This window comes from Triturus cristatus, chromosome 4_1, assembly GCF_964204655.1.
Source record: "Triturus cristatus chromosome 4_1, aTriCri1.1, whole genome shotgun sequence".
NCBI classification, from domain to species: Eukaryota; Metazoa; Chordata; class Amphibia; order Caudata; family Salamandridae; genus Triturus; species Triturus cristatus.
In genome coordinates, this window is record NC_140585.1 from 1,016,694,203 (window position 1) to 1,016,708,819 (window position 14,617).

A 14,617-nucleotide genomic window follows, 5' to 3' on the forward strand; every position below is an offset into this window, starting at 1 on the left:
ATGGGACAACCACCGGCCGGTGGGTCACTATCTGTGTGCCAACTGTGTATCTTGCCAATTCACAAGAATAACAAAAGAGGTTGATATCAAGACAGGGAGACCATGGAATCTAAACACCTGACAAACTGCAACAGTGAAAATGTTGATCTAATCACCTGCCCATGTGGCCTATTCTATGTAGGAATGGCCACACGTAAAATAAAGATACGAATCAACGAACATAGAAGTACAATTCGATGCAAAACGAATAATACAAAATAGACATACCACTACCGGGAACAAGGTCATCGGGACGTGAATCTAACGGGTGATTCTAGAAAAAGTAAACGCAAACTGCCCAGACATTCAGAAAAAACTTCTGACCCAGGAAGAACAATGGGTTTACCATCTGAGGACATGGGAGAAAGGACTGAATGATAAAATTCCCTGGCTTCAAATCACATAAAGGATCATGATCAAAACCACACAATGCAGATCATAGCTAAAACAGCAATATCTAGCCAGTCAACACGTGGCACCTCTTGACATCTTTCATGTAACCAGTAAGAAGCAATACCTATCATAGACCGACTTGTCACAATTGAAGTTTAGGGATTGTATAAAATTAATATATATATATATATATAATTTACACAATCAAAAAACCAGTTCCATGACATATCTTGACATTCTTCAGACACAATCTATAAGCAGCCTTTTTAATATTCTGATAAGGATCAATAACATCATGGTATCCTTTGAGATAAGGTTATGGAATTCTAATAGAGGTTTAATTTAGACTACCATGACAAAAATATAAGGCCCGGGACAAGCCCAACAGGGTCAGGGAAGGGAACATGGCAGCCGCGACGTAAACGGCCGCGGACCGCTCGGGGAGGAGACGGAAATTAAGAGTGTTTGACCCCCACGGACGCACAGAATGCAAGTACAGTTTAAATTATCTTTAAAAATTCTTAGCGGTATTGAGGTTTCTGCCGGTATTCGATGGTTTTGGTGTGCCAAAATATTGAGGGCGTTCCCGGCTATGGAGATGCAGGGACCACGTCGACGTGGCAGAAGGCAGTGGAGATGTGGAAGCGGCTCAGAGAGCGGCAAATGCACAGAGCGGTAGAGGCAGCACAAGTTCTTTTGCTTCGTATGCGGCGTTTCTGAGCCACAAGGGAGTGGGCTCCTGGATGCACTGTGAGGCAGGCTCCCATTGTAATGACAGGAATAAAAAGGGTTAGAGGGGGGAAACCTTTAAGTCGTTCCACACCCCCTATGGAGAAGGACTGCCCGGAACCTGCAGAAAAGGGAAGCAAGCAGAAAAGTGAGGCTTCTGGTGCGAACCGGATTTCAAGATATGCACTCCACACTCGGGCTCTTGGAGCGGCAGGTAGTGTAAGTGGGGTAAGTCATAACACCAATTTGTTATCAACCCTAGAGGACACCTTGTCAGGTAGAGTTCTCCCTAAAGCTACAAAATTAGGGAAAGCTGCGAGAAATCAGAAAAAGGGCCCGCAGGTCAGGGGGATAAAGATCTCTCCCCTGCAGGCAAAAATCACCCCCTCACTCAAAGCCTATTACAAAGTACTGACACACATCATGGCATCAGGGGAAAAAAAATGGAGGTGGAGAAGTTTGGGTGGGGGGGGGGTCAGAAACTTCCGGGTGAGCTAAAGGTCAGTTCTGTGGAACCAGTTAAGACTGTTAAGCCTGTAACCAACATAGGACCCGAGGAGAAAAGGGGCCGAGAAATGCAAGTAGAATTTGAGCATGGAGCAGCTGAGAGGGGGTTCCAAATAACAACCCAGAATAGGTTCAATGTTCTTCAAAAGGATGAGAATGTGGAGATAGTGGAGTCTGTTGGGACTGGTGAGATGGAACAGGCAAATGGGAGAGGAGTCCCATAAATCTTAACGAAAACTCTTGTAGCCCTAAAAAGCATGTCAGTTTCAGAGGGTATCCAAGTGGTATCTCAGCCAACCTCAGGGAACCCAGATGTCGCTGACGTTACAGTGGCCTCCATGTTTCTGGACCTTAAGAGAGAGCTCGGGGATCGGTTTGAGAAATCTGAAGGAAACCAAGCTGGCATAAAAACATCTTGCTTGGTTCTTGCACAAAAACTAGATGAAGTTGTTACCCGAACAGGGAAATTTGAGGAGGAAGTAATCATCATCCGGACAGATATTTCAAATAATAACAAAGGAATCGAGGTCCTCACTAAAGCAAATGTTAGTTTAAGGGAAGACTTGGAAAGGCTGGAAAATCACTCATGGAGAAACAACTTGAGGATCCTGAATATTCCAGAGACAGAGGAAGGGTCAGACCTTAAAGCTTTCGTGATCCAACTATTACTGGAGACAGCCCTGAAAGACAGACCAGATATTGATCTGGACCGTGAGATACAAAGGGTTCATAGAGACCCTTTTAGGAGGAACCCACAGCGGCAGAAGCCGAGGAAAATCGTGATAAATGTCCTTTCTTTTTTGGTTAAGGAAACTATCCTGCTGGCTGCATTGAGGAATGGCCCCTATGCTATGCGAAGCTTTAAGTTTACTATCAGATCCGATTTATGTGATGTGACAGATCAGAAACAATGGGAACTGGGCAAAAGAATGGGGGAATTAAATAGCTTGGGGACTAGGGCCCAATTAACTCCCCTTCCTTTAATCCGGCATCTCTTTGGCCAGACTGCCTACGCCCTGCCCGGCCCCTAAAGACCAGATTAAGAGCCTTGGTGTATGGTTGGATTGCTCTCTCACCTTCAATCAACAGGCAACTAAGCTTTCAGCAGCGTGCTTTGGTCTACTGAGGATGCTTCGAAAGGTTCTCCCCCTTCTCCCTTTCCATGCCAGAAAAATCATGGTTCAAGCGATAACCCTCTCCCATTTGGACTATGGGAATGCTTTATACCTGGGAGCCCTGCAGTATACCATCAACAAGCTCCAAATTATTCAGAACTGCGCCGCCCGCAGGCTCCTGCATATTCCTCGTCGGCAGCCCGTTAAACAAGCCCTAAGGAGCTTGCATTGGCTGCCGATCAGGGAAAGGATTCAGTTTATGGCTATGTGCCTGGCCCATAAAGCCTTTTGGAAGAATGGCCCGTCCATTCTCCAATCTCTGATCATTCCTTATCAACCGAGGAGAGACCTTCGGTCAACCACCGCTTCCCTTGCCCTTCAACCAAGAATAAGGAGAGCCAGATGTGGCGGGGGCTCCATCTCATATAATGGTGCCATTGGTTGGAATGCCCTCCCACTTTTACTGCCGAAAGAGCCTAATTTGCTCTCGTTCCAAAAACTCTTGTACCTGCCTGCAGCGCTGGGAGGCCTCCGGGTAGCCTTCGCGCTGTATACATTTTATTTCATGCATTCATTCATTCATTAACGTTTCCAGCTATGCTCCGAGTCATGTGGAAAAATCAAATGCCGAACATACGGTCCATGGCGGAGCTTCATAGTCTGATTGAAACTATAAGGGAAGAGAACCGCTCCTGAGTAAATGAGTTTTGTAAATATGAGGAGAGTAGAAAGCTAGAAGTGAAAATACTGGAGGAAAGGTAAAAGACTTTAAAAAGGAAAAGTAAGAAAATGTTTAGACACAAATGAAATAATATATCAGATTGGGATTGGGGCGGGAGGGGGCACGTAGGTTGAGGTTAGAGAGGGCTCCTCCCACTAGTGGTCCAATGGGCTTTATGCCTGATAGTTGGGGGAGGGTTCCCATGGGGAGGGATGAGGGTGCACTGGGTGGGGAGTAGTGGGAAAAACAAAAAAGTCCTCATTAGACATAATACGTAAAATACACACTACACTCTGGCCATTTTTAAAAGTACATAGAGATTCGCTAGGCAATACAAAAAAAAAGTATATAAATGACAGGAAGAGATAAAACTGTAAAAATAACAACATGGAATGTAAATGGACTAAGGTCAAAGAAAAGACAAAGGTTGGTGTTGAGATACTTAGAAGATTCCAAAGCTCAAGTCTGTATCATGCAAGAAACCCACCTAACGGCATGTGAGAGTGGGGGGTTATACTCTAAACAAAGATGGATAGTGAGCTACACTGTGTCAGACCAATCAGTGTATTCTAAAGGGGTGACAATAATTGTTAGGAATGGGTCAGGGATAGAAATGATCACCTCCAATACCGATGACTCAGGTAGATGGGTCATTGCCACTCTTAAGTGTTTGGGTCAACATTTTATATGTGTTGGTTTCTACGGTCTGAATATGGACGATCCTCAATATATAGTGGGGATGTAATTAAGATTAGCAGGGGCAACGGCACCTATAATAATAGGAGGGGACTTTAATACTCTACTGGACCCAATTTTGGATAGATCCATAAGTAGGAGAGGGGCTCAGACTCAAGCACATAAAACAAGGATGGCCTTAAAACATATGTTAAATGGTTTAGGTATGGTTGATTCTTGGAGGTATCTAATGAAAAGTAGTAGAGCCTACACCTTCCATAGCAAGAAATATCATCACTTTACTCATCTAGATTATATATTTGTAGATAGAGAATGGGCCGGGAAAATAAAAGAGGTACATATTGCCCCAGGGCAAATTTCGGACCATAATATGGTCAGTATTACATTGGGGGAGATTGGCGTTAGAAACAACGTTAGATGGATGCTGAAAAGGGCCATATTATTGGATTTAGGTGTGACAACTGTTCTGAAGGAAAAAACCGTTGAAATTTTCCAGATGAATGCCGATTCTGCACTGACTGGTATCATATGGGACACTTTTAAGGCCTATATTCGGGGGGTTCTGCAAGGTCAGGCCGCGTACAAGAATGAAGTGGAGCAAGAGGAACTGAAAAAGTTGGAGGAGGAGATTGGATTATTGGAAAGAAGGGTGCAGCAGGGTATACTGTGTAGTGCGGAGTTGGTTAAAGAGTTGGATGAAGCTAGATTAAATTACATGATGAGACTCTAAACAAACAGCAGAGAAAGGTGGGAGGCAAGCCGCATGCAATATTTCGAGTATGGTGAGAAAGCCGGAGCCTTATTAGCCTGGTAGGCAAGGGCAGATAGGGTGAGAAACCATATAGGTGAGTTGATTATCAATCCTGAGGGTGGTACTACCAGTAATGAGAAGGACATACAGGAAATTATGGTAAAGCTTTTTTCAGAACTATATGCAGAATATGAGCGATGGCTGAAGAGGCTTTAAATGAATGGCTAAATAATATTGATCTCCCAGTCTTAACAACAGAAGAGAGGAATAGGGTGGATGCGCTAATTACAGAGGAGGAAATAAGAGAACAACTTAAACATATGAAAAATGGTAAGGCAGCTGGCCCCGATGCTATACCAGTGGAGGTGAATAAATTGATAATAGCCGAGATAGTACCGGAAATGGTGATCCTTTTTAATTCAGTTTAAAAGGAGGGGGGTAGATTCCACAATCCTGGAACGAGGCAATAATAACGTTAATTTTAAAGCCCGCTAAAGATCCGAGAATGGCTGAGTCATATCGAACTATATCTTTATTAAACGTGGACCTTAAAATTTATACTGGCACATTGGCAGGGAGATTGGCAAGGGTGGCACCTCAGTTGATACACACTGATCAGAAAGGGTTTGTTCCTAACAGACAAATACAGGAACTCACGCTCTCATTAATTGGAACTATTGACCTGGCGGTTGCAGGATCAATTCCATTGGCAGTGGTCACGATCGACGCCGCCAAGGCTTTTGACCACATTAGTTGGTTGTTTCTCTGGGCAGTCATGGGGAAAATGGGTTTCAGCATAAATTTCATTCAGGCAGCACAAAAACTATATGAGCATCCCATGGCAAGAATTTTGTTAAATGGAACATTGGCAGAAAGTTTCAGGATCAATCGGGGAACGATACAGGGGTGCCCCCTGTCTCCCCTTCTCTTCGATTTGTATGTAGAACCCTTTGCCAATAAGTTAAGAATAGATGAGCAGATCATCCCTATCCACCAGCTTCCAACGCAAAGTAAGATTGCATTATATGCAGACAATTTGGTTGTGTATACTATTTGTCCAGCGCAAACACTGACTAGGATAGAGCAATTGACAACCGAATTTGGAGCACTCTCTGGATTTGTAGTCAATGTTTAAAAAACAGAAGTAATGTGTTGAAATATGGCTGGATGGGGGTAGAGTCTGTTCAGAGATTAAATATCTGGGGATAACAATTGTAGGAAAAATAGAAGAGATCCCACTGCGGAATTTGAAGCGAGTAATGAAGGAGGTTGATAGACTACTAGCTTGGTGGAAGAACTTACCTCTGTCAATATATGGGAGGGTTGATTTAATAAAAATGTCAGTTCTTCCTAAACTAACTTATCTTTTCAACTGTATACCGCTCAGTTTCCCTAAAGAAGAATTAAACAAAATACAAGGGAAGATATCTAGTTTTATTTCGGCATCGCGGGGGGTACGGCTGTCTTGGAAAAAACTTAGAAGCGGCCTGAAGAAGGGGGGATTGGCCTTACCGGACCTCAGATTGTACTGTATGGCTTTTCAATTCAAGAATTTTCGCATATTGGCGGGGGAACCAGGGAACACTACATGGGGGCTAATACTGAGTGAAATGACCAAGGAAGTGGAAGGATCCTATTTATATAAGTTTGCGCCCAACATTTTTTCAAAAAAGTAAGGTTAAAGGTGTTGAAAGCAGATTTAAGCATATGGCTTGGAGTGAGGTGGATTTTAAAGATTGGATATCTCTCACATTTTGCCCCTATCTGGGAATCTCCGAGGACGCCGGAATGTCTAGAAGATGCCCTGAGTCTACCCTTAAAGAGGGCTGGGATAACAAAATGGTGCGATCTGGTGACAACAGACGGACTGGTCCCATGGGAAGTCCTGAATATCAGGACAGACAATACGCTTTCCAGTTTTAAATATTTGCAGCTCACTTCATGGGCTCTGGCTGAAGGGGGAGAGGTTGGAGGCAATTGGGAGTTTGAGACCTTGCTTCAGGACTCTGGGCAGAAAGTTAAAGAGGTGGCAAAATGGTACGGATACTTCTTGGAGGCAGAGGAAGAGAAAATGAAGGATCTATCGGAAGTTTGGAAAGATGTTTTACAGGAGTGCAGTCTACAATCTCTGTGAGAATACTCTGTGAAATTACTGTATACCACGGTGACATCAGCAAATTTTAAACGTCATCATTTTTTTGTTATTCACAGGTTGTACTGGTGTAATGACAAACCTTAGATCTCCCCTGGACCAAGGAATGTACCGTCACTTTCCCAGGGCGAGAATATCAGTTCCAAACTTATGGAATATAACATATACACAGCACTTCCTAAGGTGGGCAAACTTTCAACACTCCCCCAAAGGCAAGACAAGAAAACAATAATTTGCGCATCACTTGTGAGGAGTAGCGCCAACTTCCTATAACACAATTACCTGCTAGAAGGGAATTAACCCATCCTTCTACAACAGAATACTTGGCCAAGAAGAGTCCACACCTCCTGCTACAAGGAAAAGACAAATTGGTATATCTGGGATGTATTTATTAGTAAATAGCATCACACAGTAAGCCAAATGCACCTAACATAGCAGACTCCAACATATCAATAATATGATTGAATATATATGTAGAAATATATATATGTATGGATATAAGAATCAGAAAATAAGGACAGAATCAGTAAAGAATCAAGAGACAGTTAGTAGCAGAGGCACCTCACCTAATGCTCCATCATTTCACCCCACTTTGTTCGAGGGGAGTCCATTGCTTGAACCGGGTGAAAGCTCAGAGGTGACACCAGCCTCTACTCTTCCATGACAGCACGTCTGCTCCACGGATGAACTTCCACCAAGCCAGTGTAGACTCCCCTTTTTAATACACATTCAAAACACAGCGAAGCTTCTAGCAAGCCACGCCCCCTAGTTCTCATGAGAGCCAGTACCAGCCTGCTTCAAGGTCAGACCAAGGGTTGATCAGGCCCCTGTTATGACTAAAAGTCAAACCATGTACATTCCTCTGATAAGAACCAGTTCTCTCTAGTCAGTAAAATGCGAAAAACAGCAGGAAAGCAAAACATGCCCTCTTCTTCACAGAAAATGGCTTCAGAGTTAGTTAAGCCATGCACACAAAGGCTCAAAGCAAGATGGAATCAAAAAAGCAAGATGACATGAGACCATGTCAAAGGAGCACCTATAATTCTCATCCACACAACTTACAAGCACCACTGTGCACACAGAAAAGTTTGAAGCAAGGTAAAGTCAGAAGGCAGAATGACATTAGACTATGTCAAAGCCAATAGGTCAAAGTCATAATTCACCTAACCCAAATAACATTATACACTTAATCCCTCAGTATACAACATTGAGCACATGTGTGCCCCACCACCCACAAGACTGCACCTCAACATCCCATACCTTCTATTCTTGGAAAGACTATTCCACTAAAAGACAGAAGAAATGCAGGCATATGCAAACCCATCCTACATTAAGGCTAAGGTAACATAACACACTTAAGTCAGTACAGAATGGTGGTGGTTGAGGGTCATCATAGGGTTTCAGACCACAAAAGTGGCTGATTCACTGCACGGCCCGGGCAGTGACGGGGAAGGAGTAAAAGCCGGAAGAAAGTCGAAGACTATCGGACACAGAACATTTCCCATAGACGGCTAATTTTGTGAACTTTGTATGCTTTGGTGCAACCCCCTATCAGGACTGTTTGGTTAAAACGAAATAAATCTACGTTAATACAGGACGTGTGAGCCACCTAGTTACTCCTAAAAGGGAGGGGACGTATACTCTGGGGGTTAAACGCAGACGGAGAAGGGTAAAAACTATCACAGGACCCTTCTCTAAATCTCTTTGCCCCTGTTTCCTGAGGACCAGCTGACTCAGCAGTAGGGCAGGGTCCTCCAGTGTACATAATTTACACCTGCAATTGACTGCATTTGATTTTCCGCCAGAAGTGGTGGCTTTCATCCTTGTCACCAGGCACTCTTCCACAAAATCCATTTATGCAGGCGCTAAAATAAATTTGTAACTTGGTGTGGTGTTTGCAAAACTGACCCCTTACAGGCAAAGCTGGTGGATGTTCTATTATTTGTTTTGTCTTTATCCCAGCAAGGCACTATTAAAGTTGATTTATTTGCCTTTTTGGCCTTTATATATTTGCCAGACCAGCTGTCAAATCATGTGTGTTTTATAAAGGATTTGACATGGATGTTTTCTCCTAAGCCGTTTGTGATTCCATATTGGGACCTTAACTTAGTCTTGACATTTTTCATGTGTACACACTTCGAACTGAAGTGTAGTTGCTTGCTTGCTTTACCTCCTGACCTTAAAGACCATGGGCCTGATTTAGATTTTGGCAGACAGGTTACTCCGTCACAACGCTGATGAATGTCCCGCCCTCTGAAATACAAATGCCATAATATTGTATGGGATTTTTATTTTGGCGGACAGGATATCTGTCACCATTGTGACGGAGTAACCCATCCGCCAAAATATAAATCAGGCCCCATGTTATACAATGTGATTACCTGACTTTGTTGCGTACGTGAACTTCAGGCACTTTAAGTGCAACTGCGCCACACTATCTTTTTCCCAGACAAGTTGGTGCTGAGGACTCGGGCAGACTTCTTACAAAAAATTGTTTTGTCTCTCCATGTTGGACAATCCATCACTCTACCAGCATTCCTTGCTTCCTCCCATCGAAAATTTAGGGGAGGCTCCACCCTTTGGATCCCAAAATGGCTTTAAGCTTTTACACAGATAGTAGCAAGGACCATAGAGTGGAAACTCAGCTTTTTTCGGGTTCTCGGGAGCAAAGAAAGAGAAGGTAGTGCAGAAGAGGACCTTTTCGATGTGGGTGTCCTCTGCATTGAGATTTAATATGTACTGGCAAGAGGTAACCCCCATAGGTCTGAGAGCGCATTCCACCTGGGCTAAGGCTGCTAGCACTGTAGTGCCACACAGAGTGCCTGTCCTGGACATCTGCCAGACTGCAACGTGGCTGTCGGTGCATATGTTGACAAAGCACTACTGACTTGACAGCCAGGTCTGGAGGAAAGGACGTTCCGCTCGCTCAGTCCTATAAGACTTTATGGTCTGTGCCCACTCCACAGACCCTCCATCTAGTGAGTTACTGCTTTAGTATGTATTCTAAGGTGAGCAAGCAATCCATCAGAAGAACAAGTTACATACTTTTAGTAATGCTCTTTCTGAAGGATAATCTATGTAACTGCAAATTCCTAACTGCACTCTCACCCCTCTGTTGTGTTTAGTGGTTTCTTTTAACATCTAAAAAGGTCCCAAGTTGGCACTCTGCACACCTTAAACAACAAAGGTTCACACACTACTTCTGACGGTGCAGAAAGGGAAATCATAAGAAAAGGGAGCCAACGGAGCAGGCGCGGTGCGTCCGTTGGGGCGTTGCCCCCCCCCGCACCCGCCCGCAGCTCCCTCCTCGGTGTCTCTGAACTTAGTTTACTTAAGTTCAGAGATGCCGAGGGTGGGGAGAACTGACAATGCATGTCAGTCAGCATGACGTCGGACCGTGGGCCGTCCGGCGTCATGTTGAGTGACATGCATTGTCAGACAAGCCAGGGAAAGGCAGCACTGCAGCACAAGTGCGCATGAGTGGGCATGGAGAGTAATTTTTAGCCCGTGCCCAGTCATGCGTACTTGTGTTTTTACTGCCTTGCGCATGCCCATTAGGAGCCCCTCGGTCTCCTAATGGGCAGGCGGCGGGCGTAGCGTAAGCTGTGCCCTCAGCCAATCCTGGCGCTGCAGCAGCGCCAGGATTGGCTGAGGGGTTGCCACTCCAGTGCTGACGTGGTGTTCCGGTTTGAAGGAGGCAGAGGCGCCAACGCGGACCAGGAGCAGAGGCGGTCAGGTAAGTTTTTGTTTTAACTTTATTCAGTTCTCCCACTGCTGGCAGCTGCCTCCTCCCTCGCTAGAGCAGTAGTTCATTCAGGTGGTGCTGGGGTACACCGAGGAGCAATAGCGGAGGTACAGGGGGGCAGAGAGGCACCATGTACCAGCCGGCGAGGTTGACAGCAGCTCTGTACAGGTGAGAAGCGGTACGTGGGTATAGCGAGGACTGATACCGGAGGTACGAGAGGCTGACAGGCGCCGTGTACCAGCCGGTGAGGGCTCACAGCGGCTCTGCACGGGGTTGATGTGGTACAGGGGTTTAGAGAGGAGTAGTTCCGGAGGTACAGGAGGAGGGGACAAGAGGCGCCGTGTACTAGCAGGTGAGGGCTCACAGCAGCTCTGCACAGGTGAGAAGTGCTACGGGGGTACAGAAAGGAGAAGTACTGGGGGTGCCAAGAGGCACCCTGTGCAGCTCTGGCACCGCATGACAAAAAGTGATTGGGAGCCAACAAGAAAAGTCAGGGAAACTAGCACCAGGGTAGGGCACAGGCAGAAAGGCAGGTGTGCGGGATACGAATAAGCTAGAGCGATAGAAATAAACAGATAGCGGTTGGAGAGAGAGAGGTGAGGAGAGGTAGAGGCGAGGATAAACGGAAGCGTGTGCACCACACCAGGCATGGCAGCTTTATCTCCCACCTTTGCGCCGAAGTGGTAAGCTAGCGTCCAGGTTATGTTACGGGGCACTCCTCCAGCACTTTTACGCCCGCCATTTTCAAATGTCACCAGCCGCCCCTGCAACGGAGAGCTACACAACGCCACTTAGCAGTTCATACTATCACTGCTAAGAAAGTCACCGGATCCTGTCTGGTGGCTGGGGGACTTTCTAAGGTGAGAATCTGTGATTAGAAAAAGTAACCAACAGAAAGAGCATTATCAAAGTTAAGTAACGTATTCCTTTCCACCACTTGCCAAGGCATACAAAGAGGAAATCGGAGAACATCAATGTAAGTAAGTTTTTCTTCTGACAGGTACATCTTCCTTCAGATTCCTTACCTTAAGTCCCAAAGTCAGGGGGTGGCAATGAGCAGTGCCTTTTAACCATGGAAGTCATGCAGCACAACCCAGTAAACAGGCCTCAAAGTCAGAAAAATGTTACCAGACCTGCAGGTCTAATGACTTGAATAATCAATTCAACCTACCTATAATGAGCTTAACCCATGAACTTGTCTCAAATTGTGTCATACTAGCTACATTTTTATTTCACAGTCTCTTTTTTCTTCATTAACACATACAAAAGCACCATAAAATATGTGAGTTCAGCAGGTCTGCCACAAACCTTCCCACTGACTTAGTTTTACTGATAAAACTGCAGAGCATACATCCGGTTTCGGCAAATATTTAATATTTGCACATCACCAAGTAGAGTATTCGGATTTGGTTTGATCCTATAAAAATGTTTATTTACATCTCATTTCAGACTTAGAAAAAAGTGCTTTCCTAATTACTGAAATATATTATTTGTACATAACACTTACAAGCTATTTAAATATTGGGTGCCTGCCTGGTTGTCACAAACTGTTTACTTTTCTTTCTTCGACAGCAAAGTTAGTTTTTATAAAGTGAACACCTATCTTTCCGATAAAGTATGCAGTAATTCATAAGAAGACATAAGCTGACGTTGGACCTCTGTCTTCCTTCAGTTGTTTACTTTTCAAAGTTTGACCTAAATGGCCCTCATGAGACAAAGCAACGAGTTTGGCTCTTACATCATGAGGTGGGATAAACTTGTCCCCACACATCCCCACCATGTTACTAACCTACATTAGGACATAAAAATATGGACTGGCGCACGCAGAAAATTAGATTTCTCTCTTAGGTCTTTCTTTAATCAAGTCTCTAACAATGTTCAAAACTCTGTCTTGCTCCATAGCAGCGTCACACTTGTTTTCCGTTACTACTCCTCCTAAACATACCATTGCTTCTGACACACTGGCTACCACTTGTTCAGTCTTCAATTCATCCACAGCCTCACCAACAGTCAGCTAAACAATTCCTCAATCCTGGAATATACTCTTGGGTATAGTTGAAAGGTTATACTCTGTCTTCAAGTCAAGGTAGCTTAGCCAAGTCATTGTTGCTCCTTTCAGGCTCAAACTTTTAGGAGAAGTTTATGATCAGTACTCAACACAATATTCATGTGCCAAACATATGTTCTAAAGAACAAGTTACTTACCTTAGGTAAATACCTTATCTGATTGAGACTCTAGTCCACAGATTCCTTACCTTAGAATTATCCCCAGGCGTGAGACTTGATCTGGAAATGTTTCGTGAGCAGTACCCCTGCGTGTTGGTAGGGTGGCGTCGTTCAGCACCGCGTGGCGTCTTCTGAGCCAAAAGTGCCTATATAGATGCCACCCCAGCGCGCTGACATCAGTTTCTTTATGCGACTTTCCACAGCAGGAGCGAGGGGCAAAGAAGAACACTGAACATTGGTGTGGAAAATTAGGGCCTCTAAAGGGGAAAAACCCTGTCCCTAGAATCTGTTTGCAGAGAGGGGAGGATGGGTGGTGTGGGTAAGGAATCTGCGGCTAGATAGTCTCTACTAGAGACGGCATTACAGAAGGTAAGTAACTCATTATTCGTGGGTCGACGAAACCTTTACCCGTTTGGTCCTTCAGGACGTTTTAGTGTGAAAAGTGCCCATACCAACAGACCTGGCTGTCAAGGCAGTAGTACTTGGTGAACATGTACAAAAAAGCCCACGTTGCTGCCTGGCAGATGTCCAGGACCGGGACTCCGTGTGCTAATGCAGTGGTCGCAGCCATAGCTCTGGTAGAATGAACACACAAACTCTCAGGGGGTTGCTTCAGGGTCAGTGAGTAGTAGATGTTAATGCAGAGCACGATCCATCGGGTTATGGTCAGTTTCTGCACAGCCTTCCCCTTATTGGCTCTGACATAACCACGAAGAGTTGGTTGTCCACCCGGAACTCTTTCTAGCAGTCCAGGAAGTACCACAACGCTCTTTTTGATTCCAGTTGATGGAGTCGTTCCTCTTAGAGGGATGCAGGGAGCAAAAAAGGTAGGGAGGTCGATGGACTGGCCAACATGAAAGGAAGTGACAACTTTTGACAGAAAGGATTCTCTAGTGCTGAGAAACAGCTTGTCTGGAAAGATGGTTTAGTATGGAGGCATAGATGACAAAGCCTGAATGTCATTGACCCTCCAGGCAGATGTTATATTGCCACTAGAAAGGCCGCCTTGATGGTAAGGAGCCTAAGAGGACAGTTGTGTAGTGGATCGTAGGGAACGTACATCAGAAATGTGAGTACAAGATTGAGGTCCAAGTGAGGCATGATAAAGGTGGAAACATATGATGGAGACTTTTTAAAAACCTATTCACATTAGGGGATTTGAAAAGGGATGGCTGATATAGCAACCGCAGAAGGCTGAGATGACAGAATGATAGCACTTCTAGGTGCCCAAGGCAGAGCCTGCCAGACTAGAGAAAGAATAAATAGAGGGATCTGAGAATGGAGAGCAGAAAGGGGGTTAACTTGATTTTCTGCACACCATACCAAAAACAGCGGCAGGCGTATACTGTCTTGGTGGAAAGACGCCTGGCTGCCAAGATAACATTGCAGACTTCGGGTGAAATGTTAAAAGCTTTCAACTGTTGCCGCTAAATTTCTACGCATGAAGGTGGAGTGTTGACCAGTTCGGGTGGATAACCCTCCCCTGTTGCTGTGACAGAAGAGTCTCCCAAAGGCGCAGCCTGATCAAAGGACCGTGGCCATG